Source organism: Sander lucioperca, chromosome 9 (assembly GCF_008315115.2).
Source record: "Sander lucioperca isolate FBNREF2018 chromosome 9, SLUC_FBN_1.2, whole genome shotgun sequence".
Lineage (NCBI taxonomy): Eukaryota > Metazoa > Chordata > Actinopteri > Perciformes > Percidae > Sander > Sander lucioperca.
This window is the reverse complement of record NC_050181.1, coordinates 15,574,364-15,601,756: the sequence shown is the minus strand read 5'-3', so window position 1 is coordinate 15,601,756 and position 27,393 is coordinate 15,574,364. Positions and strand designations below refer to the sequence as shown.

General features: G+C 41.5%; 1 protein-coding gene across 2 annotated transcripts in view; it reads right to left on the bottom strand.

The window, feature by feature from the left end:
• Positions 1–23,936, bottom strand: part of snap25a (synaptosome associated protein 25a) — a 54,461-nt gene extending 30,525 nt beyond the window's left edge. Inside the window, exon 1 of one of the 2 annotated variants that reach the window (XM_036005688.1) lies at positions 23,754–23,936. The gene's annotated coding sequence lies outside the window, so the exon portion shown is untranslated. The remainder of the gene's footprint in view (positions 1–23,753) is intronic. The other variant, XM_031295464.2, reaches the window with a different exon arrangement.
• Positions 23,937–27,393: the final 3,457 nt, after the last annotated feature.

The window sequence follows — 27,393 nt, the reverse complement described above, 5'->3', positions numbered from 1 at the left end:
AGACAGCTTCAAAAATATGGTTTTGTAGTGATGGAATTCAAATCCACCACATCATACATTCATTGTCTCCTCTCTGTACCTCTCTGAGCAATGACAACACTTGGAAGAGTTGGTAACAGTAAATGGAGGATTAGAAAGAGGAACAGAGACAGCGGGCAGACAATATTTGCAGAAGAATTTCAGGCTCAGATGGAAAATTTTAAGGATTAGCCAAAAACAGTTTCTAGAAACAGAGAAATATTATCTGCTAACTGCGTTATGACTTATTCCGGACAAAGTCAGGTTAACTAATCCAAAGGAAATTCATCCTGTAAATTCCTGTTTCTTTTCAGTTTAAATACATCCATTATCATCACACGTGCCATGTCAAGATGGCCTTGGACAAGTTGACATACGCCTCAACGCCTACCCCTGGGCATCAAGCCACCCGGGATAACCGCAGCAATTAAAGCCAAAGGTAGAAAATGTCAAATATATTCCAGAGGGGTGCGAAAAAAATGGAGCATAGTAGAGCTGCACAATATGAGGAAAATATGCGATGACGTTGTTGAATATCACGATAACGTTATTACCTGCAGATATGAAAGTGTACTCAGTTCTGCATTTCTGCTGCTTTCAGTATTCTGCTCAAATACAACAACTTGCTTGTTGAATGAAAAAAACCCGAAAGGAAATTATTTCCAACATGTTATTGAACAAATTGAATTGCACATAAATTGCACCATTAAAAAAAGAATGACAGTAACGCTTTAAAGTGCAGTTTTCTACTGATACTCTCTTTCAACTAACTCAAAAAATCTCTAAGTGTCTTTCGCGATATGTTGCATCCTTTTGCGATGTGTTTATTGCGCAAGTTGATATCGTGATAGTCTCGCATTGCCAGACCTTCCTCCACAGCGCTGTGGACGAGGGTCTGGCTAGTCCACACAACATTCTGGGATGGGAGAAAAACATGCTCTGGTTTATTGGCATGTCTTTACACCAATCAGAATCGTCATGGGCGGTGATAAGCGGGAAGGAACTTGTTTTGGTGGAACGTGTGTATGTTCAAAAGTTGTTTTAGTCGTACAACAGAAAACTCAGATTGGACAGATAGTCTAGCTAGCTGTCTGGATTTACCCTGCAGAGATCTGAGGAGCAGTTAACCATAGTCCTCATAAATCCACTGGAGTTTAAAATTACAACACAAAGAAAGCGGAAGGAAACTGACTTCCGGCCCAAAATGAGGGACATCCAGCAGAATTTCCGGCAGCACCGGAGCAATCCCGGAAGTGGAAAGTCGTCGATATAGACTAATATCGTGATGAATATATATTTAAAAAAAGGATATATTGTGCAGCCGTAAAGCACAGCATGCAACAACCAACCAACCAAGTCTGTTAACTGTTGCAGGCTGTATAACGAAAGATTAGGAAGCTGAAGCAGCAGCAGCAGTGTTTGTTTGTTGGGGAATGAATGGGAAGGGAGCAGGCGACCGATGTTTGTGGAGGAATGCCAGTCTCAGACAGTGTTGACTGGGATTTTGGAAGATTAGCCACAGAGAGACATATACAGCCTGTTAGCCCTGTAGCTGTGATCCTTTCCTCCCATCTGTAGGTCATAAGAGACTAGCATCACAAACCAAACGCTCGGGCATCTCTAGATGTAGGATTACTGGGAGCGAACTCTAAAGATGATCATTAAAATAACTTGTCATGTGTCAGATTTGTTCAAGATTATCAGTGGATATTGCTACAAGGCATCCTTACAAACGATTTAAACGCCTTAAGAATCAAATCTAATTCCTCTCCATAGCTTCCTGGCTAAGTGGTAATCCTGCAGCAATAATGGCCTATTACTACCTAGGGTTTAATAATGATGAATCATTGGCTGTTAGACTAAAGCGACTGGAGCGACATATTTTATGCACAATCTCAGGTAAATAAAAAAATTGTGTTTAAAGTCATATTTTTGATATTAACACTCAATCAAATGACGGTAATATGACAGAGACACTAGTAGTGTGCAGTGGATCACTACAACATGTATGTGAATTGTTGCAATTATTATCGACTTTATGAGGAGATAATATGTAACTGATGTTTGTTTCTGCTGCCCCACAAGAGGCCAAAAAAATCTGTTAATACAGGCTAAAGGTCCCATATTATGTTTAATGTTCAAAAGACACATTGGTAAATAAAAACAAATAGAGGAACAGCACAGCTAAACAGACCATCCATCTATGTGCAACCCTTGAAAGATTAAAGCACTGTATGCTGTACTCCTAAATGCCATTTTACAAGACACACAGATTTAAACAAAATCCTTCAGATTTACCTTATAGAATCAATGTCTATGAAGTAATTAAGTGTCTTCATGAGATCACTGTTCCACTATTCCTTGCAATACATAAACTAACTGAGACCAAAATGTCCCTAAACAGTAAAATCTATCTAACCAACCTCAGCGATTGCTATAAAAAAACGTCTCTTAAAACAGTATCTTAAAGGTGCTGTAGGTAGGATTGTGAAGATCCAGTACTTAGCCAAAAAATTTGAACATCAACAACTTTTCAGTCCCTCCCCCCTTTCCGCTAAAACCCAAAACGTTCTCCTAAGCCCCTCCCCCACAAGGGAGAATGAATGCGTGTGCATGAGTAGTGATTGACACGCAGTTAAATTTGGATCGTTCAACAAGGCAGGCCTGCTTGGTTCTTTCGGTGAATGATTGTAAAGATTTAGAGAATATGTTTACAGCATTTACTATCTAACTGGGACGTTTTGGGACTGATTTACAGGGATTGCTGTGGACGAAGTACGCACAACGATACACTAGTAAGAACATATGAAATTTAACCATGTACCCATCTAATTTAAATAGCTCACGTTACTGTATTGTGTGAACAGTTAACTTCATTTAATGTTGTATGTGGTGTTTTCTTTTGCGGGGTGCAAATGTTCCACCAAAACAAGTTCCTTCCCCGAGACTATTTTGCAGAGCCACTGCCGCTGCACTTGGAGCTTATCGCCGCCCAAGACGATTTAAAGAAATGCAAACAACCCGGAGCGTTTTTTTTCACTTATCCCGGAATGTATGTGTGGTTTAGCCAGAGCTTACTCCACAGCTCTGTGGAGATAGGTCTGGCGAGAAAATAGAGAAGGAGTGAGAGTCTGTGTATCATCTTGGACAGACGTCTTCGCCCACTTGGACATGTCTCATCTCGGTGACTGAGTGGACAGTCTGGTTGATATTCTGCCTTTGAGGGTCCCGCTGTACCCGCTCTGCTTGCTTCACCCACTAGTGTGTCCAGAGATGTTCACAACAACATCTGCTGGCCCCATACTTGCTGCACACACACAGGATATAAAGCCATTTTTTACTGCCACGGCAATATCCCAGCACGTTAAGGTCTGAATCATTAAAACCTCCCTGGGCGGTGAATAGATCAATCTGCATTCATCTGAGCAGATGGATTCAGTCATGTATACGTCCTCAGATCAACAGCTGTGTCATAATGATTAAGTCCTGCACCGTTTACAGGCTTCCTTTTATTAAAGCATTTATTTATTCATGAGAAGCCAGTTTACACAATTACTGGCACACTCAAATATCCTTCCACTATTTTGCAGACAAAATGTGCATGTTGAATCGGAAACAGTTATATTTTTTGTTTATATTTGTGTTTATTACATCTCTCCCTGCTTGGATTTCTCTGATTTCTCTCCCTCTCTCCATTCCCCTCGCTCTCCCGTGCGGCTTCAGAACAGCAGCGGCCATGTTGGGTTATACAAACCTCCAACCGGACTGGTGCAGTGCAGCGCTTAATGTCTGAATCGAGTCGGATTCAACAGCACTCTTCAGAACGACTCGCTGAAGAACGAGAGAGCATCATCGCCTGCCTGTCCCGTTATGTAACCAAATTGATGAAATTACGTTTTAACAGGCCACACTGACCTTTTACTTTACGGCACAATTAAAGCTTCACATTTTGCATCTTGGCTGCCCTCAGCACTGCCTGCTTCGGCTCTGGAACAAGTTCATCATCAGGTTTTCTCAAGAAGAGATACAAAATACTGTTATGCAATAACATGCTTTTATAATCAATACATTGATCAGTGTGCACTGTAATAAACGTGCAATGGCACTGAAAGAATGGATCTCAAAATAGCTTTTTGGCTATTTCTAATTACAATTAGTTTGATAGCATACTGGCTACTAAACAGGGAAATTCCTCCTAAGCCTTGGGAATACAGATTTGTGGCAAAATATTCTAAACTCAAGGTTTACTTACGAGGCTTTTCCGGAGCTTCGACTGAAGAAGACTTTGAGAAATGGTCAAAAGCTCTGGAAAAAGCAAACTGAGTGAACCTTGAGTTGTGAACCAAGTATCGGCTTATGTTTATCAAGAGTCAGTGGAGTCATTTGGCACCTTTTTTCCAATAATGTCTTTGGTTTTACTATATACTGTTGCGGCTTCTGTTTCTTGAATATAAATAAATGCACATAAAGCGAAAAACTAAAACAAATCAAAATAAAGTATACAATTTTGAGTGGTCTGGTCAAACATTTTAATTTTGTCCTAACTCCAAATTAGTTCAGCAACTCGCGCTACACAGAGACACTGTAAAACAATGTGCTCTGTTTTTTTACCTCTGGTTCCATACAGGAATATGAGAAACTATGTATGCATCCACTAATGCAGAGCTAGGTCACATTTTAGCTACTGTTATCCAGAGCAACTTGTAGTTATAAAGCAGATAGCAAGCACTCGACAGAGTTAAATGTGAGATACCAATACAAAGATCAATCTGATGACCTTTGAGCTACCGAAGGCTTCCCGGCAACCATTAAAATGCTCCCTCTCAGAGCAGCACAATCATTTATCTGGAGATCTCTATATGATTAAATGTTGGCCAGCCCACTTGAGAGACACTTTTAATTTTTAACTAATCACCGAAAGACTGTTAGCAGTTTGAGTAATGAAGTGGATGGGGAAACCAGATAAACCTGGAATATTTCATCTGGATGTTTATCTGTGCTGTTTTGTGAAGTAACTGCATGTACAATATTGATCATAACATCAGAATAATCTCACAATATAATATACTTTTGCAAATATTTAAACACATTAATCAAGTGCCATGCATGCACACTTTTAGGACCTCTATCACAGACTGTAAAAATAATGGACGTAGCAGCAGTATCATTACCCACTGGTTTGTGGACCAAAGTTTTGAAGCCTTGTGTTTGGCAATTTGGCCGTTGTCATCTTGATTTTTTGAAACTGGACATTTTTGGACAAGAGGGTGGAGCTGGGACGGATAACGCGTCTAAGCCAGAGAGTATGTAATGGCCAGAGAGAGAAAGTTGCAGATTTCAACCGGCTGAATCATCCAGCTGAGTTTTACCGGCAGGTAAACACGGACCTCCAGGCACTGGGGCCATTCATCTGCACTGCATCTGTATGGCAGTACACAGAAAATCAGCAGACTTTCCCTTAATTTACTAGCTAACGGCAGTGCTGGATACCTAGCTTGGTTGGAAAGGTACTACCAAACACAAAGACACAAAAAAACAGACATTTTTGGGTGACCAAAATATTCCAATTAACTTTGATAAAGTGAAAATACACAATGAGAGGGTCAAAGTTTAAGATGAAAACATGAACAACACAACAGAACAAGTTGAGGGCTATTTTAATGTGCACAGTGCCATGGTTAGCATTGCTAAACCTATGTCCTGATTGACAGGTCAGCGTGTAGCCACGCCCTAAAGCATCCCCTGCTTTATCATCAATTTAAAAAGAAATGGGACCATAATTTACAAAATGAACACCATGCTGTATTGAAGACTTGAAACTAGCGATTGAGACCATGAACTCAATATGAAAATGTTTATTGAGGTAATAAATCAAGTGAGAAGTAGGGTAATTTTCTCATAGACTTGTATAGGAGTTGACTTCTCTTTGCAACTAGTGAAGTCGCCCCCTGCTGGAAAATGCTTCTGCTGCTGGAAAATCCTTCTGCATTGGCTTCACTTTTCAGATTTGAAAGCTCCTTCCTTTTTTCTTTTCTTTGTCTAGTCATTGCTACAAACCAATGTTAATTAGGCAGTAATACAATGCCCACTCAAAAATGAAGAAAAAAATTGCTATACTTATGGAACTAAATTCCCTAATTTGATCAGTAACAGTAATCACTTTATCTCGTAATCAGACTTCAGTAATCCTGTTATATATAATCCTTGATCTTTTCAGACTCATTTCCATCTGTCAGTATAAGGAATGCTGTGCACTGACTGAATCCTTCAGGTAAGTAGCTACCTTTATTTCCACCAACATCTGCCACACAGGTGGCTCATAATGTCCTCCTTCCATTTGGTAACACATGGGAGGGGAAAATATTTAGGGAATCAACCAGCTACTATATCTATCTCCATTGTTCATTTCGAACAAATCCATCTTTGTGTGTCTGCCACTGTGTGTTGGCACACACCACCGTGTCCTTTGCCCCTGTGTTTCTATCAGCTTATCATTATGTGTTACACATGGCACCAGAGACGGTTTAGAACCGAAATGCCCAAACTCAGAGTATGTATCTGTGTCACATGGGTTTCTCCACTGCCACGCCTCGAGTGTATTGATTCGGATGGGAGAAGTAAACATGAACACAGATTTTGACCAATTCTTTTGTCCCTTAGTCACCAAAGTAAATATTGGACCGATTCCTTACAAGCCACATATCTCCTGAACATTCTGACACTAAAATGGCCAATTTCAGAATGACAAATCACGAGAAAATTTGTTTGAGACCCGTTTCTGTCTCAGTTACAAACTCACGCGAGATCTGATAACACAGAGAAGCTAACGTCAACTTAACATTCAGGAACATCGTAACAAAACTGATTTTCCTAATGCTACTAATGTGTCTTTCAGCTGTGTAAATATCTCACGTTAGCAAAAGAAAATATTAATAAATTATACACACTTTCAAACGAGGCCACGCCCGTTAAAGAGACAGGAAGTGTGTACCGTTCCATACCATTGGCGCTGTTTGAAATGCGCTATCATTAGCTATAGAGGATCTTTTGATGGCGCGGACACTGTCACCTTTTGACTCCCAAGTCAACAGGAAGGCAATAAAGAACAAGAACATAGGAAAAAAATCCACCTCTAAGTAATTAAAGTACACAATTGTGCTGTAGCACAGCGCACTAAGCACATAAGTCTTGTTTATGCAGGAATATAGACATACTTTATTACATCCATGCTGCCCCAAGAACTGTGGCAGTGAGGTTGACTGATTTGGCAGTATGATTTCATTTATGGCCCGAGAAAAGGTGCTGTAAAATGTAAAATGTATGTCTAGCGGGGCAGTTATCACAGGTTTCAAAGGCATTGTAATGGCTTTGAATGACTGCACATTCATCAACAGTATTTGGAAGAATTGGATGAGCAATAAAACACGGCTGAATACCTGCATGTATGTTCTGTACAACACTCTCTGTAGCAAAAAATAACTGCATAACATTCATCTTTCTAGCTCTCTATCCTTCCACCCATCATGTGTTTACTACCGCAGGAGTGACACTTGTGTGTAACCACCATGGGAACAATAACGCAAGATATAAAGATGCCCTTATTTCCATTCCCCCACACATTCCCCCGCTGAGGACAACATATTTCATACCCTGTCCAATCACATTCCACCTGGAGATTACCAGCCCCCACGAACTGCTTTCTCATTTGTCATTTCTCTTCCTCCTCTCTTCTTTAATATCCTTCCTCTCCTGTGTCTCTTTCTCTCTTTCTTTTTTTTTTCCACGTCTCTTTCTTCCTCTTTCCTTTTTAACCAAAAAAAAAAAAAAAAAGAACTGGACATACGGACTGGACCATACCTGCAAACTCTACCAAATTCAGCCATTTATTTAGATACACTGTGTATCAATACTTATTGGACTGAATCTCAAAATAAGATTACTGTAACTAAGATACTGAATGTACGTATACTACATCACCCTTACATGTTCTGTCAGTAAAAATGTATTATATAATGCTGAAAAAATATTACACTTTTTCATTTTTACAATGCGATTTATAGCGAAATCTGACCAAATTCTGTAATTTTTGTGTTATTATTGCAACAAAGTAATCTTTTTTATGGCCTATTTGTATCTGAATACTTACTTGTGGATATATTTGAAGGCTGAAGACAGACTTATCAATATGTGATAGAACATGTCCATGAATGTAAGATACTGCAGAGCTTTTATGTGGCCTGTGGCAAGAGAGACAATAGATCTTGAGATCGTTTCATGCACAAGTTGGATGTGTGTGTCCCTCTTTTCTCTTGCTCTAAGTGTGTGCGCGTTGGCTGCCATTTTGTTTGCTTTCAGTTTCAGACGCTCCATCTCTGTCCTTGCATCAAATGTTTTTCTTTGTCTTTTTGAGTAAAAGATCTTGGATGGGCATTAAATGTTGGTGAGACATCACTTGAGTGTGATGAATACAGTTAGGCACAGATTTAATAAATATCTATCGAGCTGATAGAGATGAAATAGCGTCTCATTTTCTGCCCTGCTGCAAAATCTCAAGATGAGATGATGTGCTCATTCTCAAGTTCAGAGCTACATTAACACTGTATCGATAGTACGATAACGGGACTCAAAGGTAATGATAAAGCCTAGCGTTTAAAACTAGCCATCTGGCCACACCTAGCACAGTAACAGATGAGAGATTGATGTGAATTGCCCTTGTTCAAATAAATCTTGTTGCATAATTCGACTTAACTGTGAAGGTTACAGCTTGCTGCGGCTGTTATCACTCCATACAGAAGACTGTGGTGACAAAAGCACTGAAGTGAAATGGATCGAGTGGCTGTTTCTTTTTAGATTAACATAGTTGAATTGTCATTTGGCCACAGAGTACACTCTAAGGAATAAATCCGTAACATAATAGTTCTAGCAGCTCATTACCCGGACTTTGCCCCGTAATTGAAAAAGGGACATTTTGTGTGTAGCTACAGTAAAAAAAATACTGAACATTTTTTTGTTATTTAAAATTCTCTCGCACAAAGCTGCTCAGATTTAAACTTCTGAAAATGTTGAAGAAAACTTCCCAAATGTCGGAAGCAACAGAAACATCAGTAAAAGCTTCAAAGAAGTTGAAAAAAAAACACAACAAAAATGTGAAAAAAATGTGAAAAAAGGGATAACGTGGACTTCTTTAATCTCCAAAACCAACCTCCGTGGCCGACAAAAGTTGTCGGGTGCACAAATTATGCAATTTGAAATGTAAAAAACAAAAATACAACTGTGAATTACATTCTATGGACAATTTCTGTTAAAATATACAATAATGCAACTGTTTATAGACAGATATTTCTTAGAATGTAAATGGTTAATGTAAAATAATGTCTAATGCTGTTAAAAAATCCACAGCAGCAATTTTAGGGCTCAAAAGAACGATAAACCTGTACGCTAGCATGCTTCTTCTATCCGAAAGCGTTCTTATTTGGACAAGATGACACCATCCTTCCAGGAACCATGGCGGGCCTGAATAATAACAACAGTGATGTAACATTACACAGTAAGCCCAAGTGTGACTACAGCTGTAGCTCTCTCTGCACAGAGGAGCTAGCATTAAGTGCCGCAGCGACATCCCAGTGGCCTGCTCTAAAAAAGAATGCCATGCATTATTGACCCGAGAAGTCCAAGACCCCATCACTTATTCATCTGGCCCCACTGTAACCATCCACTTCTCAGAAACACATGGCTAAAGAGCAGGAGGTGGAGGACCATAACAGTGCAGGCTAGCAACGGTAACGCTTCGAAAGCTCCAGAGATCAACATCCAGAGACTTTCTCCACTGTGGCCCTGAGAAGAGCCATTCAAATCCAAGGTTTAAAGGAAGAAAAAGGAACTAGAGGTGAACTGCTACATTTACATTGCAAAGTTTTGGTTTGAAAACAAACATCTTTTGCTATGTTTACACCTCACATTCACACTGCTCTGGTGTCTCAGAGCCTCTAAACCGGTTCTAAACACTTCTGACCCCGTTTTGGTTTGAAATCCCCGTCTCAACGGCCGCAAACAGAGGCTTTTGGCAACACCGACACTGATGCCAATGTTTCGCCGCCTGATTGGGTCTTATCGGTCATGACGTCTCGTTCTAAGCTACTAATGTTACCATGGCAACTACCAACAATGGGCGGAGTATACACACTGCCTCTTGTTTACCCCGGCATGCACATGCCCAGTATATGAGAATGTTGATGAAATATGAGGTATGGGCATGTTAGTTTGAACGCAGATTAGTTCTTCTACTGGAGCCAAAAACACACACACGGAGATCTCTTTTGGCTCAAAACTCCTCCTAAAAACCAAAATGTAGCAATGTAAATGAAGTCTACTCGTCAGTCAACAGAAAATTAGTGGTAAAGTCATGAGGAAAAGATAGCACATCTCAAGTTCCCAAGTTAAGGAGTCATTTTACTTGTTTAATTAGGCTCACATCACAATAATTCAAAGCTGACGCATTTTGGGCACAAAGCCTTCTTCAGAGCGCCGAAACGCGTCAGCGTTGGTTTGTTGTGATGTGAGCCTATTAAACACGTACAATGACAGTATTTTGTTGACCTTAACTTGGGAACTTGCCTACTGAATTTTGGGTTTAGAACTCCACCGAGAATCTCCATTGTTGAAGCGCAACCTCCTTATTCAACATTAGTAGTAAAGTATTTTGAGGATTGAATTATTGTTTAAGTTATTTTTAGCCACGCTATGGCTGGAAAGTCGGTCTGTCAGGCGTCTGTCTGCCGGTCCAAGGTTAGCAATTGGTAGCATGCTAACACGCAAACCTAAAATGTTGAGCATGGTAAACATTATATGTGCTAGTGCCACTGTGAACACGCTAGCTTGCTAATTTTAGTTTTTAGAGTTTAACTACAACTACACAGAGCCGTTGTACTTCTTCTCAAATGGTAGAATTTGTTGGTTTTCAATTTGTTTATTATATAAAATACCATGATTTTGGACATGGATGTTTTATAAAAACTGGATACAGCGTTTGACGCCAAGCCCCAAGTTGCTCAGTGGCGCAAGCCATTATGGAGCCCAAAAATAAGCCTGATGTTCGGCACTGCTTGTTTAGCGCTTAACCAACTTGGATGGGGGCTAAATGATTTGATCGTGCAGCTCTTTTAGACTTTCCAAATGTTATCGGAATGAATAGATCAAATGCAGATAGTGAAATGAGTCATTTCGGGGGGGTTGTGACGCTCCAATCCACAGATTTACAGATGTCTCTTTCGCCATGTAAGTCTATAGGAAAACTTTTTGGGCCAGAGAGCATCATGTGACGGGCCGGGAGTTGCCATTCCACTCTTTGGCCACATTGTTCAATTTTTTTACATTTTATGGACCAAACGGCTAATCAATTAATTGACAAAATAATGGAGAGATTATTTAATAATGAAAATAATCATTAGGAACAATATGTTGGAAAAACAATGCTTCAAAACCCCATCACCACGAATAAAGACCAGCAGCCGTATAAAAGGACGTACCATGTGCACACACACACACACACACACACACACACACACACACACACACACACACACAAACACACACACACACTTATCAAAAACAAATCTGCATAAACATAAAATCAGCCTACATATCTGAGTTATAGTGAATGAAAACAAAATGTGCTGCTACTGTATGTGGTCAGAAAAATATGCATTTTCAAAATATACTGATGATAATCGCTCATGCAGTCTGATAATCATCAGTCCTTGCTGCGAGGCTGCCTGTGGCAAGATAACATCATGTTGTTGTGACAGATTGCATACAGAACAAGAACATTAGTCTGAAGCGTTAAGTTTAATTAGTGATGATTTGTTGATCTGCTTTTGAGGATTCTATTGTAAATGGGAAGAGACATTTTTAGAATACGGATGCATGTATAAGTAAATTCCCTACTGTATGATACGCTATAACCACTGGGCAGGTGAGGACCCCTCATACTGTGCAGCGATACAAACATTCAAACATAATCTGTTCATAGTATCCTACAAGGCATGTTATAAAACACATAAGTAAATCATACAAGACATATCCTATCCATGCCCATGGCACTTTACTAAGCTATTTAGAGGGTTGTGGTAAAGCAGAAGAGGGGGGTCAGTGGGGGACACGGCTGTTGGTACTGTACATTGTGGTTTTATGAAAGTGTTTCTTGTTATTGTGTAAAGTGAATGTGGTTCTGGGATGCCAGAAGTTACAGAATACTGCTTTCTGAAAGTTTCAGGATCTTAATAGTCTCATATTGCCAGACCTATCTCCACAGCTCTGTGATAAGGGAAAAAAACGCTCCGGGTTGTTTGCATTTCTTTAAACCAATCACAATCGTCTGGTCTGGTCAATCGGTGGCTCTGCAAAATAGTCTCGGGAAGGAACTTGTTTTGGTGGAACATTTGCACCCCGCAAAAGAAAACGTTAGCTATGTAAATCAGCTGGATAAATGGTTAAACACAATTTGCTCTTACCGGTGTATCGCCGTGTGTACTTCGTCATATGTGTTGTGAGCATATTCTAAGTTTTTACAATCGTTCTCCAAAGGGACAAGCAGGCCTGCCTTGTTGCACAATCCAAATTTCCTTCAAAACTTTTTCAGCGGGATATCGAGAACGGCAGACACACACAGAGAGAGGAAGGTAAGGGACATCTGGCACGTCCCTCACCTTCCTTCAGGCAATTATCTTCGAAATGTACTTCCGTTAATAGGGCCTTAATGACAGCAATGGGCATAGATGGAAGGTTTCACACTTGGTATTCCAGTCACACACCTACTCTCATAAACTACCCCTCCAGGGTGACCACTCTCTCTGTACAGCTCTGTGTAGCTACATGACGACCTGTGTGTATGTTAATGTGAATACTGCTGTACAGTTCATCCATTATCATGCAGCACCAAAGTTAAAACTATGTCATCGTCCCATTTATTGGCTCTTGAAGGTTGGCGTTGCTGCTGCATTTGCAAACAGACACCACATAGACTGAGGGTGAAGACAAGGGCAAGCCTGGTGATTTAAGGCTGACCGACACCCCCCCCCCACCCCCAATCCCTTTCCTGATTGGTCCTGAGCTGCAGCATGGCTCCTTATCAGCCAGCCTGCTCCTTGGAAACAAGTGAAAAGCACAGCAGAGGGAACAATAGACGGGGAGACAAGAGCATCTCAGTGCTGCAGACTGAGGTGTTTATTTTAAGCTACAGTAGGAAGATGAGAAGAACAGCGTGTAGGACATCTTTCAGTATGCAGAGCGGACGCCCTTCAGCCCTGTGCTCACAGTCTCCTCTGGGAGAGCATTTATTACCATGTGGCTATTACAGCAACCCCTTTTTATTCCCAACTCGTCAAAATAGCGCCGCAAAAATTTTAGCGTCTGTATGGAACGCATTGGGCATAGCAGCAGCTCGACCACCGCGCTTGTAAGATGACATAGTATTAAGAGCGACAACAGTAGCGAGTAGTATGAAAAACGGAAAAATCCACATAAGGCAGGACTCAGGACACAACGCAGGACTTTCACCCAGGAGACTGGGGTTCATGTCCCCGTTCTTGTCCCGCGTGTAACATTAATTTTATAACCCCACCCACGGTCTTTTCTTAAACCTAACAGTCCCGTTCATGTGCCGCACATCAGTTAAACGTTGTCCCGACCCAGAGCGTCAAAAAGTGATGCCAAGAGTCCCGACCAAGCGTGTCTAAATATGACGCCAAAGGAGACTTTTTGTGTCAGTAACAAACGCCAAAGGCACCTGACCAAGCTTTTTGACGCGCTGGGAGTGAGAACGTGTTGACTAGAGGGCCGTGGAGATATGGCATTTGACAAGCAAACACATGAGCTGATGCTGGCAGTAAAGCTGAAAGGACAAAAAGTGGGATGACTGAGATGGGGTGAGGGGTTTGAGGGAATGGCGGGCCACATAAACACATGTCAAACACAATCAAGCGAGCAATCTGTGTACAGGCCTCTGCAGCTTGTTTTGAATTAGAAGCACAAGCTCTTGTGTTTTACGACGCAGTAAACGTCAGGGCGGAGAGATGCGGAGGCTCTCCGGGTGAAAAATGCAGCAGATGTCCTTTATATATCTGCATGTTTCATGGACTCCCAGAGAGGAAAGGTTTAATCCAGACAAGCAAGACAGGATCCCTGATGTTTTGGCGATGCTACAGTAATAAACTGCTATGCCCTAATCAATATTCATGTCTTTCATTAGTCCCTTGGTCACAGTTGTTTGTCACTGTTTAACCAGAAACACAGCTCTGAAATGGCCACCACCAAACTCACCAGACTCCTTTTAAATAATCAATACTTTTAGCCTGTATACAGCCAGCCTATTTCCACATGTAAATGGGTGAATTAAGGGTTTATTGCAACCAAACCAGAGTCATGATTGTTGGAAGAATGTAAAGACGAACTGATGCGGCATTTGAGAGTTTTATTTTGTTTCTGTCGCAATCAACGTCAAGGCGGAGAGATGCGAAGGCTCTCTGGCTGAAAAATGCAGCAGATGTCCTTTATATAGCTGCATGTTTCATTGACTCCCAGAGAGGAAACATTCAAGCCAGCCGCAGAGCGCAAAGGCAGAATTCCTGATGTTTTGGCGATGTTACAGTAACAGGCTAGTAAACTGCTATGCCTTAATCAATATTGATGTCTTTCATCAGTCCTTTGGTCACAGTTGTTTGGCATGGAGCATATTTGTACAGTCGGGGATTATGACATGAGAGATCTACAAAATAATTCCAATCAGTGATCCCCAGAGGTTTATTTCACAGTCCAACAGGACACATTCAAAGCGATAAAGTCTCTACTTCCTCCGTGGTCACAGGCCTAGCCAGGCCACTTCAGTGTCACATAAGAGCCTGTTTAATATTTGAGAAGTCATAAAAACAAAGACATTAAAAAGCAATTAGGTACAGCCAGGGATGAGAAATACCTTCTGACAGAATACACTCATAAAAATATCCAACTTCACATCTGCTGCCTTCTTTATGTGTTTGAGCCACTGGAGAACTGTGATATATATATATATATATATATATATATGCTGTCGAGTGTGTTGTCTTATTTGGAATTTGGTTCCAAAATCCAAATATATATTCAGTTAACTATCACAGAAGACGTAGAAACAAGGAGTTCATTCAAAGAAATATACATTTTCTGGGGTGACCTCTAGCTCGCCCAGTAAGAGCGTTCGCCCCATGTAGGCTGAGTCCTGCAGCGGCGCAGCGTTCGAATCCGACCTGCTGCCCTTTGCTGTGTCTCATCCCCCATCTCTCTCCCCCTTTCATGTCTATCCACTTTCAAAATAAAGGGAAAAGCCCCAAAAAATAATCTTTAAAAAAGAAATATACATTTTCTTCATTCTACGCTTAAAAAAACCCTACTTTAATGAAGAGCAATTCAGAGAACACTTTTATATTTGAATGTGTGTAAATGCTGCAGGGGGAAATGTTGACCTCCAGTGTGGAGGTCAGTCTTTAACAATCAATAATACCAATACTCTGTGTTGCTCAAATGTCTTGTTTCCTCAACTCAAAGATATTCACTTTACTTTTACAAAGGAGTGAAGACACTAGAGCATTTTGACATTTAACAAGCCGGAATCAGAGAATTTCAAAGCGACTAATCGATGATCAAAGTACTTGGTGATTAATTCAATAGTTGACAACTAATTGATTAATCTTTGCAGCTTTACATAATACATCACTCCATGCATGCCATTATGCCCTATAATGCATGCAGTCTTCATACTGTAATGCTGTATTGTGTACTAGGAATGTAGCGATACACTCACGATTCGATTCACGATTTTTAAGTTCACAATACAATTTTTCTCACAGGAAGAGCTGCAGACATATGACTGGAAACTATTCCTTTACTTCTATAAACTTTGCAAAACAACAGACGCGTCCTCTTATCAAAAGTGCAACTGAAACTGTGCTTTATCCTAAATAACAAAAATTTGAAAAAAGGACTAATTAGATTTTTTAAAACTAATCCTGCATCCAAATAAATAAATCTCTTGAAATAAATAAACTAATAAGATGCAGTGATGCCTGAAGTCAAACACAAACAGGTGAAATCAAAAGTAGATCTCAACCGGTTGTAACCATGACACATTTATATAGATTTTTAAAGCTATAGTGCGTAGTTTCTGTCACCCCCCATGAGGAATTCTAAGTAATGACAACAACACTGTCGGTGCGTCCACATGATACAAGCCTTCCGTGATCGCGCACGCCCCCCCCCCCCCCTCCTCCAAGCAGTTGCTAGTAGCCAAGGAGGACACGGAGGATATAAAAAAAATGATGGACTTTTCAGAAGAGGTAATTATCTTTACTCGAGTTTCTGCGCGGGAAAGTCACCGCCACAATTTCCTGAACATAGTCATACTGAGAAATACAGAGAGAGTTGTGTGGAGCTGGTATTCTTAATTAGCTTTGTAGCAACTCATTTGGCAATGGCTTGAATGTAACAGACGTTCATTAATATCAAAAAGTTACACACTAAAGCTTTAACCGATTCCCGATGCATCCTTACATCCCTAATGTACTGTATAATAAAGTCACAATGTGTGACAAACCTCACATCACAGGAAACAATAAATCAAATATCCTCTACACGCCCTCAATCCCAGTGTTTCTCAATTGGGGGTACACGTACCCCTAGGGGTAATTTGGAGTTCTGCAGGGGGTACGGGAGATTTTTTTCAAATGTTAATTTGAAAAATTTCAGTCATGCATAATTCCTAAAATAACTATACACTATAGTAATGAATTAATTTAGTGACTCGTAATATTTGAAATGTAGCTTTTAAATGTTTTTCAGGTACAATGTTGTTTAGTCAGTCAGACACTGATGGCGCAGCTCTGTATTGTGCCTCTTTATGTAGCCAGGTTTTAGTTTTTTTTTTATATATATATATATAAAAAAAATTGTTATGCTGGTCAGGGGGTACTTTGATAAAAAACTAAATTCAAAGGGGGTACATTATTGAAAAAAGTTTGAGAACCACTGCTCCATCCTATACATACCCTTCTGTTTAAGCATTGCAGAGGCTAACCCGCACTACGAACAATTCCGGTCAGCTGCACTGCAGCATCATGAATTACCCCGAGCCGACAGACAGACCTACTGCAACAATATCAGAAATAAAACATCACATAACACTCCACTGAGCGTTGAATGAAAAGCGTCTCCACACAGCCATGTTTGCCGAAGACTGATACATGCGGTCGTATTGTCCCTGCACCTGAGCACACAATGCCATGTAATGCAGAGGGCGGAGGGCGTATTCATGTCGACCCGAGCACATCAAACGGTGACTTTTATGCTTCACTGATGCAGGGATAAGATGTCTACACATGCTTTTATTCTGGAAAATGGAAGCTTAAAGTTGTACAAGGGGATGGTTTACAGTACAATAGAACGCTGCTAAAGCCATGGATAATGCTGCTGAAAGTGATATGTTTTTGAAGCTACAGATCAATGTGAAACTGGAGAGGTATGCATTATCTCCTACACACGCAGACACGCACATGCAAGTGACTACACTCCAAGATATCAGCTTTGTCGTAGAAAAATCTGAGACCCAAAGTGTATTACTCGGCAATCATTAGTAAAAGCATCTTCTGATTTCTGGCTATCATCTCCAATTTGTCTAAAAGACTATATGTTTTGAATAGTTTTAACAGGAACAGATATCTGTATTGAAGACATGTATCCATTTTCACACAGTATTTACAGTATCTCTTCAATTCACTTTGGCAGTTTCTCTCGTTCATATGTATACTCGCCGTGCTTCCATGTTCTGTCTCGCTATCTCACACCCTTCTCTCATTCCCTCTCTTTCGAATCACTTTAATCCCCCCCCCCCGTCTAAAATCCTTTCATTAATAAAAAGAATAGTAATCTAACCCTGTGAGAGGGGGAGAGAGGACCGATGACAGTGCCTGACAGCGCCTCACAGATAACTGTCTGCAAAAAGGCTTTAAAAGGTGTTTTATTTTTATTTTCAATTCCTAGAAAAACTTCAAAAGCAGGAGCATCACGTGGGAGCTAATATCAACTTTCTGTAGCTGTCATATCACGTCTGTGAGAGGGCACAACAGAGGTAAGATTTTAAAAAACAAAAACTAAATTTAGAATCTTGCTTTTGTGCAAGCACTGAAAGGAGTCTTCAAACAATAGTATGCTGCTCATATCTGTGATCTATCTCCATTAATAACCGTTTAACCACCCTACATAATGCAATGAGACAATCCTGTCGACCCGACTGACTGGCAAGTTGTACAAAACATCCCAAACGCCGAAAAGAGTAGCTGAATCTAGATAAAAACCAAGAACACTCTGCCCCTGTCTAATAAAAAAACAATGAAAGCAACAAACTATTGCTGCGTCATAGTGAAAGACAGTGTCACAAACAAACAAAAAAACTCTATTTATATGATGTGGTTTGGTGAGCGAAGCAATGCACCACTACAGTCTTCCTCTATGCTTCACCACAGCTTGCAGGCCCTCTGGAGCGGCCATTTTGTTTGTCTGTTTGTGTTCCCATGCAGAGTGCGTCTGAGGAAGCGAGGGGTTGTCCCGCGAGGGCTGACTGGACAAAACAAAAAGCTCAACCCATGCCTTTTACCGTGACTTGCCTTTTTCCCGCTGCCGTCGCTCTCATATATCTCACACTCACATGGAAAGAATGACAATCTTTCAGACTGGATGCTGTTTTGTCGCCTCTTGTTTCATGTACAGAAAGAGTTTGAGATTTTTTGGTGAACTTATTTGCTTTCCAGCCTAGAGTTTGCACTGCATTTCTGTATCGGTACCTGTGTGTCTCTGTGCAATGGCAAACCTAAAGAGTTGGATGGGAACATTGATACCACTGGAACTGTACTGTGAAGCTACCAGCAGCAGCCCTTTAGCTTAGTTTACAGACTGGAAACAAGGGGAAATGGCTAACCTGGCTCTGTAAAAATAAAGAAAATTCAGCATCTGTAAAACTCAATCAATTTCAATCACAATCAGAATCTGAAGAATCTGAATCAGAAAAGCATTTATCGCTACAGTAAGTTACACGTACGTTACGTTGTCTCGTTTCTTTAACCCACTGAGGAAGACGCACCGGCACGTCCAAACGATGTTTGACAAAACTCCTAATCAAAAAGCGATGTTACAACATTTCTGTTTCAGACATTTATTTACTGTTTAAAATACATATCACCTAAGACTCTGGCAAACTCATTTAAAGCACCGAAACAATTCATACAACATTTGTTTGTTTTCAAAAAAAAAATTGAGGAATTTCAAAAAAGCGAACATCAGCGTTTCAGCTTTAGGGTCAAATTATCTCTTTACACATTGCTCTAGAAAAAAATGTGGGCGTCATTATAGGGAAAGCTAAGTTTGTTGTGAACATTTTGATATGAAACACATGGGGATATGCCAATACCCTAAAAAGGTCAATTTAAGAAAATATGTGAATATGCCCTCAGACCTCTTAATCTGTAAAAAACTTGATGTGTAAAAATGACATATTATGTTATATGATGGGTTGTACTGTATAACCCCCCCCTCAAAAAAAAAATCACAACGTGTTTTTTTTACAATTCAGTTTTTGTACTTTGGAATTTGTTACCCTCAGACAGAGCCAGGCTAGCTGTTTCTCACTGTTTCCATCCTTCCTTATGCTAAGATACGCTGGCAGTAGCTTCATATTTAACAGACAGATATAATAGAGGAATCTATCTTCTTCTCATTCCCAAAAAAAAACTTTTCCTTTAAGTAATGCACTGCAATGTTACGCCAACTGCATTAGTCCTTTGTCAGTAGATATATACTGTATTGTTTCTTTGTGATTGTCATTATTATGTTTTGACTCTATGCAGATTGCTCTAATTCAAATGCCCTTTCAAAGGGACTGACTTCTGTCAAATATCATATTACATAGATAAAGTGTGAGGCACATTTGTGATGTTAATTAAAATACAAAGAACAGATGTGGACGTCCGGATTATAAAACCTTCTATTCCAGGGCGTGGGGACTTTGCACAGAGAAAATAGAATATCCTGAAAAAGAAATAACCCCTTGTTATGATGTGTCCAAAAGGCAGACACAATCCCTACTCAGACAAGAATAATAGCCTTGTCTCTTCTGGCTCTGGACTTCTGTATGAACCAAGACTGGGGCACCACTATTCAGAAAAAAGAGAGAAAGAACATGCAGCATACTTGAGGGTATTATTCGGGACATCTCTGAGTTACTAATGCGACAGCAGCAGACCAAGCTCTGCTGAATCCACGAGGGTGATTTAGTTTCTCATGCAGATAAAACCTGAACTGCACTGTGATGGCCGGTAAACAACGGCAGGAGGGCTTTCAGCTCACACTGCCAATCCAGAGTTCATCAAGGAGGCAGAAAAGCAGCGGTCTAGTTATTTGCTCAAGGGCACTTTGGAAAAGGCCCTTGAGCAAAGAATTGTGGATGCTTCGCTTGCTCTACTTTGAGCAGGTACAGTTGTTTTCTATCTCCAGCTCTCGGTTGGATTCAGGCCCAAATGTAAACAGCTTTTCTGGGATACCACACCTGGCCTTGTTGGGTTGGCAGTCGCGGTTGCGTTTGCTCCCAAAATGAGATGTGTAAAAACAAAACAAAAACGTGCATGCTAGAGTGAAAGACAAAACACGACTGAAGATGTTTGATATGTGAAGGCCTACAAATACCAAGACTTTAGAAGACTGGAAAGTCTAACTGAGAATGTTAAATGAGACTGTCGTTGACTGACTTTATGTGTGACGTTGCTCATGCATAAGGACCTTGCAAACCATAAAAACTCTTTTTAGAAAAGGCTTTTTTTGCATACTGTTCTTAAGGCTTGGTTATCACTTGAAGGTTCAGGCTAAGAGCCTGAATCGGAAAGATTAGGGTGAAAAAGGAGCTGTTAGATATAGGTAACAAATAAGACCTGTACCTGCACCAAAAACAAGCAATGCGCAGCTAGCCGGCTCAGTGATCCAGAGCATCCATCACAGAGGCTTTAGCTCCATTTCAGAACAGTACTATGCAGGCGTCAGGCGTAAAAGCGCCCCGTGTGAAATGAACAATGGCCGGGGTGTTTCTGAGAAACAATCAGCGCATAGGGATAGTGTTGTGAGTCACCATTTGTACGGAGAGCAGCCCCTTCACAGTGTGTATAGTGCAGTATAGGCCTGACAACCCTCCCCCCCCCCACCCCCTCCACGTCTCTCCCTCGCTCCCTCTCTGCAGTCCAAACAGTGCAAGCCGCATAACGCGACATGATATAGCGGTCATGGCAACTGGAGCATCCTTGGGGGGCTTCACTGTGCTCTCTATATACTCTAGGCTATAATCTGCCATTGTAGTGAATACACACAGCGACACAGCTGTCAGTGTCCAAAGCCTGTAGGCTATTCTTCCTTTAGAAACAAACTGAACGTGTTTGCTTTTGACTTTACTGCAACATCTGTTATTTTAAGGTCATTAGAAACCACCAAAAACTCACTAAAGGAATGTGTAACTGGGTAAATGTAATCCTCATGTCACAGTGCTCACTGCATGATTTCCAGTAATGTGACACACATTCAATCAACCCCTCAATTGTGACCCTCAGCCAGCCTACCGCCATGCGTGGTGTAATGTCAAATAATCCCAGGTGCGCCAAAGATCAACAGGACTTTAATCTCTAATCAGCCGCATGGTCAAATCTCAGAATAAAACTACAATCATCTTTATTTCTGCACCACGAGGCTGGGTACCTCTCATAGCAGCCATGGCATTGTGTGCGTGCTGTGCGTGACAGGCAGCACAGGGGCGTCAATTCAACACACACGACATCCAGACATCGACGTGATTGCTTCTCAGCAAAAACGTCCATATACCTGCAGAAATCGACCCCAATAGACATGTTATTTCAATGACACGCACAGACACACTCAGGGAGAAGACCGGTGTTCGGTCCCACCTTGGATGTTCGGACCCCCCCTTCTCTTTTGGTGCCTAAACATATCTGTCATCGCTGCAGGACAGTCGCCTTTTGTCGGCTAAATTTAACTGCAACAAAAGACCGTGACCTCACGGTGCTCTGTACCCGGCTCACAGTAGCCTTCGCTTGGCTAAATTGAACTGCAAAGACCCCTACACGAAAAAGGGGGTGGGGGGGTGGGTTGGCAAAACATCGATTTGGGTCGCTACTGCAAGCTTTTGAAATGTAGCTAACAATGTCTAGTTTGGAAGCAATACTGGTATAGCTCTATATGTAGCGTGTATGTAGCCTAATGTTCTGCATTATACATGCAACAGTCCACACTGGTACACACATGTAGGAGTGCTCGGGTACCAAATAAGCACCCAGGGGGCTTAATTTTTTTGATTTCTTTTTTTTTTTTTGCTCTGTGTGTGTATGATTGACAGACAGTGCGTGCAGGGCTCATTGGCAGTGATGTGCGTCTCCTCGGAGACGGCTGGATGAATGGATACCGAGGGGAGGGGAGGGGGGAGGCGGGGGCGTGGGGGGGTTGTCATAGTGCGGGTTTCACCGCGGTCCTCCCCGGCGCTCTTCTTCCCATTACTCGCCTGTAAGCCCCCCCCCATCCCCCCACCCCCCCACCCAACACCCACCCACCAACCACCGTTCTACCAGCGGGGTATTTTCGAGCTCCCCTCATGCCTCTATCAGGTAAATGTGCCACGGATTTGTGATGCAAAAACACTGCGTAAAAACAAACAAACAAACAAACAAACAAACAAACAAAAAAACAGTCGTGGAGCCCCCCTCCCTCCTGTTTATATCGGCGAACCCTCCTCCCACCGACTTCCACCATGGCGCAGTTTACTAGGCTATAACATGACATTCTCCTCCTCAGACCACATGCGCCGCATCAGCCCTGACTCCTCTTTTCCAAGCAGCGAGGATGCTGCTTTTGTTTTCGTTGCTCGGCGTGCACGATTCCCCCCAACCCGCTGCGACATCAGCAGTCTACCTGCTGGTCTGTCAGCTCCGAGGTGGGAGATGAAGCTCTCAGTCAGCCACGACACGAAAAACACACACACACACACACACACACACACACACACACACACACACACACACACACACACACATAACACACAATCCCTTCAAAATGGCTGGGAGAAATGCTTCAGACACAGCCCTGAACCTCTTCTACAATGCAGTGTTTGGACCTGAATTTCACCTCCTCCGTGTGTTTTTTTTTCTTTCCTCCCCACTCTGGCGCTGTCCAAGGTGCTGAAACATTGAAAACGCCCACATTGAATAATACACCTTCAATCTAGCGCACCGCCGCATCCATCCGCTCAGCAATCCACCGTTTGCGTTTGAGATTTATCACCCGGGATTGTCACGCATTGCCTTCCCTTGGCTTCTTCTTCGTCACTTTTCTCCTTCCTCCTTTCCTTCCTTCACCCTTGTCTCCCCGCTAACAATGCCGCAAATGATCCGCTTCATCCCGCAACGAGATAAAACCCGAAAAGAATTAACAGCAAACATGATGTATCACCATCATCCAGGCTGGCAGAAATCAGACGTCCAACGCTCACTTTTTTTTTTTTTTTTTTTTTTTCTACCCAAGAATAATACACATCTGCTTCTTCACTGCACAAAAACCGACCCGCTTAAGAAATATAGATGTTAAAACATCCAAGTAGAAAATGTCCTCAGTCTTACCTGTGCCTGTTGTGGGTGTCCCGCAGTCAGTATGGGAGGAAATGTCTGCGTCTATCAACAGCGAACCCTGTTATACCAGCCTCTCTCTGTATATGACTGGAATGCTGCAAAGGCACTGCACGTCGGCTGATTCTTCCTCACTTCTTTTTCAATGGGGGGGGGGGGGCATGCAGTGCAGCTCTCAGTCAAAGATGGCGGACACTTTTGACGTCAGCAACAGCTTTTAATAGATGTCTGTCAGAGAGAGAGAGAGAGAGAGAGAGAGAGAGAGAGAGAGAGAGAGAGACTTTGTTTTTAATAGGGCAGCTGTACATATAGCTTAATATTTCAGATGTTTTGAAAATGTTACTGTGTTTAATATATAGTCACAGGTTCAGATAGATATAGATTATATATATATCTGTTTTCTTTTTTTTTATGGGCTATATTAATACAGAGCTAATCGCCACTTAACCCCCTATCATGTCACAGGATATTTGTCTGAGCTTTTGCAACCCTAATAGTTGTTATTTCACTATGGCAGCAGAATGAAATGTGGCCATATGCCAGAAAAACACACACTGTCACTGTTCACAGTAGTTGGTCGCCTGTTCAGTATACATGAGGTCTTTAGGGCTGGGTCAAAATAATTTCAATGGATCTGTGTTTGAGTGATTTTGTATCGATTAATAAAATCCCCAAATCGATCTCTGAATATAGGCCTTTTGAATGACCTGTGAGTCCTTTTAGGTAAAAAGTAGTCTCGCATTGCCCGACCTTCCTCCACAGCGCTGCGGAGGAGGGTCTGGCTAATCCACACAGCATTCTGGGATGGGAGCAAAACGTGCTCTGGTTTATTATATTTGCATCAATTAAAATTGATTCTGGAAATCATCGGCGATACCCAGCCCTAGATATTTGAATGGGAACTTCTTCACTATCATTTTTAAACCAAAGTAATCTGACTTGTCATAGATGTTTACAACCAGCATGACTAATCTTATTTCACTGGTTGGCGGGACAGCGTCCGTGGTAACTGAGAATGGATTACTAATCAGGTAAATGGGCCCCTGGGGCCCCTTACCCCTCAATGCCCCATGTGTGACAATTGATTTGTGATACTTTGATTAATTGTAACTGTGTTTGGGAGTATGAACCACTAAACAATCTAAACAGGCATACTCGATTAAGGGTTGGTGTTGTTTTATAACCTGATTCTGGTCTTGAGTAGGATCCCTATGTCAAAATCTAGTTTTAAGAACTTCATTTTTACAGTTAATACTCATCTTCATATTCCTAAATTAACACATAGCAAACTTGGAGGCATGTTGTATTCCAGCATAGAAGAGAGTAGGAACAGGGGTCCAGGAAGGCCCCCTAGGACAGTGGCACTGTTTTACGTAAAGGACCCCCGAAACGGACAAAATATAGGACAGATTTTGTCCCAAGGATCCCCAATCTGATAGATTTTTTTGCTTTTAAGTTGTTTTATAACAAAAATGTATAGGAAACCCACAACCAAAATAGTTATACATTCTGTCACTGTGTTACTTATGGGTGGAATTATAGTGAAAAACAAACAATTTTTTGCGCGGGCCCTCCTGGAACTTCAGACCCCACTTTGGGAACCACTGCCCTAGGAGATTAATCTGACTACTTGAAGAAAATGATGCAGTCCCAATGTCCTTGTGGACATTTTTTTTTCAGGCTTGTGGGTGTCCAGCTATGTTTGGAACTGTCCTGGTTGTGGTTTTCTGTTATAGTTTTGACTGTTTTATTGTGTTAATTTATCCCCCGTTTCCTTGTTAACTGTCTCTTGTGTTCTCTGTTGCGTTTTCATCCTTGTGTATGTTTTATGTTTCAGTTTCCTGTTTTATTTTGTAGTCTGTTTTCCCCCATGTCATGTCTTGTTTTACTTCCTGTCTTGTGTTTTTTTCTTTGTGATTGTCTGCCCTGCCCTGATGTGTTCCACCTGTTCCTGAGTCCTCCTGTCACCTGTCCCTTGTTTCACCCTTGTTACCTTGTGTATTTAGTCTCTGTGTTGTCTTTGTCTGTTGTCAGATCAATAGCCTCGGGAAGGAACTTGTTTTGGTGGAACGTGTTCGTTCAAAGGTTGTTTTAGTCGTGCAACAGAAAACTGATAGTCTAGCTAGCTGTCTGGATTTACCCTGCAGAGATCTGAGGAGCAGTTAACCATAGTCCTCAGAAATCCACCGGAGTTTAGAATTCCAACACGAAGAAAGAGGAAGGTAACGGGACATCCGGCTAAAAAGAGTGAAATCTGGTGGAATTTCCGGCGGCAACAGAGCAATCCTGGAAATGGAATGTTGTGAATCTGCAGATTCCGTTTAGGTCAACCAATCCCACGTATAGACACAAACAAATAACAAATGCGTAACGGTTGGTCACCCATGAAGCCTTCTGCTTACCAGAGTTGTTGTTTCTCTGGTAAGCAGACGTCATCATGGGGGACCAGCTGTTACCTACTCTTATTCCTCTGTGTCATAGAGCTCCAAGGTTGTCCAAAAACTATTAAAAACATATCAATCTTTCACACTGGCTGCATCAGCAACACCTGTCATTCATCACATTAACTTATTATTCGGAGGTAAAAGACAGCCTGGCCTTGCACAGAAGCAATCGCTCAGCTGAAAACATATTTTCAACCATGACCATGTCCTGCACGGCAGCAACCCGATCAACACTGGTATTTACCCAGAAACATGTTTTTTTTTTTTATACTCTTTATTGATCCCCAATGGGGAAATTACAATATACAGTCTGTTATTACACACTACACACAGGCCTGAAATACGCACACATGCTCAGGTCCTATACATGCACTAATGCAGAGATATGTCAGAGTGAGGGGGCTGCGACTTGAATCAACTCCTGAGAAAAACATACAGAATGAGACCGATTGATGTTTTTCTCAGCACGTCCACACTGAATCGTCTGTGGATTCTCTCGGCAGCATGGGAATGCCCCCCTCCCCCCCCCCTCCCTTCACTCTCCTCCAGCAACTGTCTCTGCTTGGCACTGTAACAAATGCGTCTTCAATTGCTCCAAGCGAACCTGTCTCCTAAATTAATGATAATGATAACTCTGCATGAAAAATCCATTTGGAGAGAGGGCCAGAGGAGTAGAAAGAAAAGAGAGGAGGGAGAGAGTGTGTGTGTGTGTGTGTGTGTGTGTGTTTTCTTGTTTAACTATATTTGTGGGGTCCAAAAACCGGGAATACAGTATACTTGTGGGGTCCACACCACTTTTTGGGGCCAAAATGCTGGACCCCACAACTTTAAAGGGCTGTTTGAGGGTTAAGACTTGGTTTTAGGATTACGGTTAGAATTATGTTATGGTTAGGGTGAGGGTAAGGGTTAAGGTTAGGCATTTAGTTGTGATGGTTAAGGTTAGGGTAAGGGGCTAGGGAATGCATTATGTCAATGACGGGTCCCCACAAAGATAGTGAAACGCACTGTGTGTGTGTGTGTGTGTGTGTGTGTGTGTGTGTGTGTGTGTGTGTATGTGGACAAAGTGAGGAGAATGAATCTACAGGTCCCTCATTCATTCACCCTCCTCTAAAACAATATTACAGTTGTACAACGAACCTAATTAGGAATGGATGGAAGGAAAGGATTGTGGTTTTGGTTTGAAGCACGCA